This window comes from Macrotis lagotis, chromosome 4 (assembly GCF_037893015.1).
Source record: "Macrotis lagotis isolate mMagLag1 chromosome 4, bilby.v1.9.chrom.fasta, whole genome shotgun sequence".
NCBI classification, from domain to species: Eukaryota; Metazoa; Chordata; class Mammalia; order Peramelemorphia; family Peramelidae; genus Macrotis; species Macrotis lagotis.
In genome coordinates, this window is record NC_133661.1 from 200,102,670 (window position 1) to 200,108,405 (window position 5,736).

Consider the following 5,736-nt stretch of genomic DNA (forward strand, 5'->3'; position numbering starts at 1 on the left):
GCAGTGAAGTGGAAGAGGGGGAAGGTGAGGGAGAGTGAGTGAGCTTTATTCTCATAGGAAGCAGCTTAGAGAGGGAATAACATACACACTCATCAAATGGGTATAGAGATCTAGCTTACATTACCCTAGAGGAAAATAGAAGAGGAAAGGAATGGGAGAAAGTGGGGGAGGGGGGTAGATGACAGAAGAGATGAAAGATCATGGGAAAGGATAGTCAGATACAACACACTTTTAAGGAGGAACAGGGTGAAAGGAGAGAGAAAGAATAGAATAAATAGGAGTAAGGGAGAATAGGATGGAGGGAAATATAGATAAAACTAGCAATAGCAACTGTGGGGGGAAAATTATTAAAGCAATTTCTCTGATGAGCTTATTGATAAAGAATGCTATCCATCCCAGAGACTAATGGTGTCTGAACACAGACTGAAACATACTTTTTTCTCACTTGATTTTTTTTGAGGTTTCTCTTTCTTTGTGTGTGTGTGGGGGGAGTTATGTTTTTTTCAACATGACTATTGTAGTAATGTTTTTCATGACTGTACATTTTTAATCTACACCAAGTAACTGATTTCTCCATGGGGGGGAGTGGGGTAGGAGGGAGAGAATTTGGAACTTAAGGTTTTGAAAGTAAATGTTGAAACTTACTTTTGCATGTAGCTGGGGGGGGGGATTTTAAAAATAAAATTGAAAAAAATGGAAAAAAAGAATTGTTTTTGATCACTGTATTGCTGAGAAGAGCTAAGTGATCAAAGTTGATCATAATACTTTGCTGCTATTACAATGTACAGTGTTCTGATTCTGGTCACTTCACTTAGCATCAGTTCATGTGTTTCTAGATTTTTCCTGAAATCTCCCCATTCATCATTTCTTATAGAACAACAATATTTCATTACATTCATGTACCACAACTTATTCAGCCATTTAACAATTTATGTACATTCTTTTAGTTTTCAATTCTTTGCCACTATGAATATTTTTGTACATGTGGGTTTTTTTCTTTTATTATAATTTCTTTGGGATACAGAGTTAGTAGCAACATTTACTTTTGATTATTTTATGGTTATTTTCTCCATTTCATTATTATAGTTATTGGATATTTTGTTTTTGTGGCTCTGCTTACTTCATTTTGCACCAATTCATATAAATCTTTCCATGCTTCTCTATATTCACCATACAAATCATTTTTACAGCATAGTAATATTTCATTACATACATGTACCACAATTTGTTTTGTCATTCCCTAATTGATATGTGTCTACTTTTCTGATTCTTTACACAAAAAGTGCTGCTAATTTATTTTCTATATATGGGGATTTATTATTAATGACCTCTAAATTCAGTCTCAGAAATCCTTTTTTAAAATTAAAATTTTTAAAGCACAGACTTTTTTAGTTCCAGATTCTTTTCTTCCTCCTCTGTTCAATGCAAAGGCAAGAAAAACACAAATTTGTGTTTTATTCTTGCCCAAGGGCCATGCTAATCTTTGTGTAATTTCAATTTTAATATATGTCCTGCCAAAAAGAGCACTGAAATTCTGTCTAGGATCCAATTAGCATTGCCCATGAGGCATCATGGCTCATAAAGGGATCATAACATAGATGCAAGAGACACAGGATAGGGAGGCAACCTGTTTTCCTTCTTCCTAGTCTTGTGACAGAAAAGTAGAATTAGAAGTAGTATCATGTCATATAAAGTGCTTTATTTCAACTCAGGAAGATCTGGTTCAACTCCCATTTATATTGCAAGTTTACTATTTACAAACCACATAATTCTAGATAATTGATAGCATTCACAGTACAAAGAAGTTCTCTTTTTATTTTGGATCAGAAGACATGAATACCACTTAGGAACATGTATCTATTTATTTACATGTCATCTCCCCACCTGGAATGTGAGTTCCTTGAGGACTGGGCTTCTTTTTGTCTTTGAATTCTCAACCTTACACAGCATCTGACACATACTAAGTGGTAAATTAATATTTGCTATTGTGGTCACTTGTAGGATTTGGGGCAAATTGCTTAATCTCTCTAAGCCTCAGTATTCTCATCTATAAAATGAGAGGTTTTGATTAGATCATCTTTAAGTTTTCTATCCAGTTCTAGATCCATGATCTTTATATATAAGTCTATATATTTAAAAGATGATGATAAAATCCAGAAGTAATATAAATATGAGTTTAGTATCCCAAGGAAGGCCTGGAAAACCTCTAGCTATTCTCTCTGTTTTGCAGCTCCATCCACTGCTTGGTTTGCCTCAAGTTGTTGGCAAATGGCCCATCCCAAGCTAAGGGTTGAATAGCTCTTGCTAGTGGAAGAGTTGGGATTGAATGTGGAGGAATCCCTTTGTTATAGATCTTGCACTGTGATGGATACTAGTCCCTGGTTATCCTGTACTATTTGAAAAAAGATATTTAAGTTTTTTCTCTTTGTGTTCATAGCAAGAAAAAAGTCTGGCTCTAAGCTCCTGCCCCAGTTTGAATCCTATTTACATCTGTGCCCCTGCCAGAGCCTCAACCCCTGTGGCATGCCCAGGTGGCTGATGCTGGGTGATGCCAGCAGAGTCTGTAGGGGGAAGAGGTCCACAAGGCACATAAATAAATGAGAGCAACAGAAACAGCAGCTGGCAGCCCATCACCTCTTGGGCAGCCATGCATATCTGAGGCCAATGGGGTGCACAGTGACTGGGAACAAAATGACAATTAATTAAACAAACTGCTGGTAGGTAAGAGAGGCAGCAGAGCCAGGAATGGGCAGAGGATGGGAGAGTTCTGGCCAGGGCCACAGATAGGTCATGGGGAATGTCAAATGCAGTTTCTATTTGTAACAATATGGTAGACATGAATGAATGAATGAATGAAAGAAAAAAAAAGCAAAAACATTAGTGCCAAGCAAACACAATCTAAAGTAAAGATAGTCCCCGACCTTATGGAGTTTATATTCTAAGACAGGAAGACAACATACACAGTGAAGGTACAAGAAGATCTCTTTGATACAGAATATTGCTGGGATGGTGATGAAGAACCAGGAATGTATTGGAGCCAACTTGAACTTGCTCCAGGAAGCTGGTTGTTAAATTTTCAGAGAGAGCATTTATAACTTAGAAATCTGTCTACAGAAATCTATCAAATCAGGGTTTAGTTTATTTATTGTATTGTTTATTGTTGATATTTTTTAATAATGGAAAAAATGATAAGAATTCAGATTACAGCACTATTGGTGGAGTGGTAAACTGACCCAACTATTCTGGAAGGCAATCTGGAACTATGCCCAAAGGTCAATCAAATTGTACATACTTTTATAGACAAAACAATTGCAAGGTCTATATCCCAAAGAGATGATTTTTAAAAAAAAGGGAACTACATATACAAAAATATTTTTAGCATCTATTTTTGAGGTGGTAAAGAACTGGAACATTGGGGATATGCTCATCAATTGGGGAATGGCTTAACAAGTTGTATGTGGGTATGGAATATATGAATGTAATGGGATACCTTGGGCCATAAGGAATGATGAGCAGAATGATTTCAGAAAAACATGGAAAGATTAGCTTAAACTGATACTGAGTGAAGTAAGCAGAACCAGAGAACATTGTATACAGTAATATCAACATTGTGAAATGATCAACTATAGTTGACTTAGCTCTCCTCAGCTATTTCATGATCCAAGAGAATTCCAAAAGACTCATGATGAAAAATGCTCTCCTCATTCAGAGAAAGAACTGATGAGGTCTGAATGCAGATTGAAGCATACTATTTTCACTTTCTTTTCTTTTTCATAGTTTTCACTTTCTTTTTCATAAGTTTTTTTCCTTTTGTTCTACATCATGACTAATATGGAAATATGTCTCACATGATTTTACATTCATAATTTATATCACAGTGTTTACTGCCTTAGGGAGGAGGGAGGACAGGAAAGGAAAGGAGGGAAGGAGAAAAATTTTGAGCTCAAAAATCTTATTTAAAAAATTAAAATTTTAACAAACAAATATAGATTAAACTTAAAAGTGTGTCTTGTCGTGATGAAAAAGGGTAAACACATCACTTGTACAAAAATATTCATAGCAGCCCTATTTGTGGTGGCAAAGGATTGGAAATCAAGTAAATGTCCTTCAATTGGGGAATGGCTTAGCAAACTGTGGTATATGTATGTCATGGAACACTATTGTTCTATTAGAAACCAGGAGGGACTGGAATTCAGGGAAGCCTGGAGGGATTTTCATGAACTGATGCTGAGCAAGATGAGCAGAACCAGAAAAACATTGTATACCCTAACAGCAACATGGAGGTGATGATCAACCTTGATGAACACACTCATTCCATCAGTGCCACAATCAGGGACAATTTGGGGCTGTCTGCAATGGAGAATATCATCTGTATCCAGATAAAGAAACGTGGAGTTTGAACAAAGTTCAAGGACTATTCCCTTTAATTTAGAAAAAGAAAACAGATATCTTATTGTCTGATCTTGTTATCTCTTACACTTTTTGCTTCTTCCTTAAAGATATGATTTCCCTCTCATCACACTCAATTTGGATCAATGTACAACATGGAAACAAAGTAAAGACTGACAAATTGCTTTCTGTGGGGGTGGGGGGTAGGGGAGGGAAGTAAGGTTGGGGGAAAAATTGTAAAACTCAAATAAAATCTTTAAGAAAAAAATGTAAAAAAAAAGTGTGTCTTGTAAAAAAAAATTCCTCCCAGAGAGATAACTATTAAATATTTATCAGCAAACCAATGGAGGGAAGTAGATTGACTCTGCCTTCTAGGAACGATGACAGAGATGATTTGATCTTGGTTTCAGAACTGGAGAATAAAAGCAGGTGGGATAGAGATAGGGAGGAAAGAAAGAGAAATGTGTATTTAGACAATTAAACATTGTACATTTTTAGAGAGAAAGTAGAAAAATATTTAGAAATCAATTTAGGGGGGCGGCTAAGTTGTTTCAGTGGATAAAGCACAGGCCCTGGAGTCAGGAGTACCTGGGTTCAAATCCAGTCTCAGACACTGGGATTACCTAGCTGTATGGCCTTGGGCAAGCCACTTAACCCCATTTGCCTTGCACAAACCTAAAAAAAAGAAATCAATTTAGAAATCAAATTATTTAGAAATCAAAATTTTCATCAATCAATCAATCAATTAATTCAAGAAGAATGGAAATCATGTGAGGGATGCTGACCTGATTAGGGCTGAAGTTCATCTCTGAAAGGAAGTGATTCATGCAAAGAGAAAGACCACAATTGAGCTATTAAGAAAGGCAAAGTCCTAATGAGGCTTATTTGGATTGAAGCAAAAGTGGGACCATTACCTGAGGGTCCTTATGTCCTTTAAGCCTTGAATGCCTGTTCTTCAGTTAGGCTAGGATTGCTCTAAAACAGAAGTCAGAGATCTTACCTAGAGCCAAACCACCAAGGCTACAATCATCAAGAGAAACTTGTCCTTTCTGAATTTACCCAGCATGGAGGGACCAGTGGCCTAATGGACTTCATGGGAATTTACCTGATCTTCCAATGCAAAGAAAGCCATGTCTTCAATCCTATCCATTTGCCCCTGGGAGGCAGTATAGTTTAGTTTAAACAACTCAGTGTCTTGGAACATCACTGTAAATAGACTATTTTGTTATTTTTGTTGAAACATTTCAGTCATGTCCAAGTCTTCATGACCTCATTTGGGGTTTTCCTGGGAAAGATCCTGGAATGCCACTTCCTTCTCCACCTCACTTTACAAATATCAAAACTGAA

At 36.6% G+C, this 5,736-nt stretch overlaps 1 pseudogene; it reads right to left on the reverse strand.

Moving 5' to 3' along the window:
* Nucleotides 1-1,426: 1,426 nt before the first annotated feature.
* LOC141523162 (U6 spliceosomal RNA) lies at nucleotides 1,427-1,525 on the reverse strand (annotated as a pseudogene).
* Nucleotides 1,526-5,736: the final 4,211 nt, after the last annotated feature.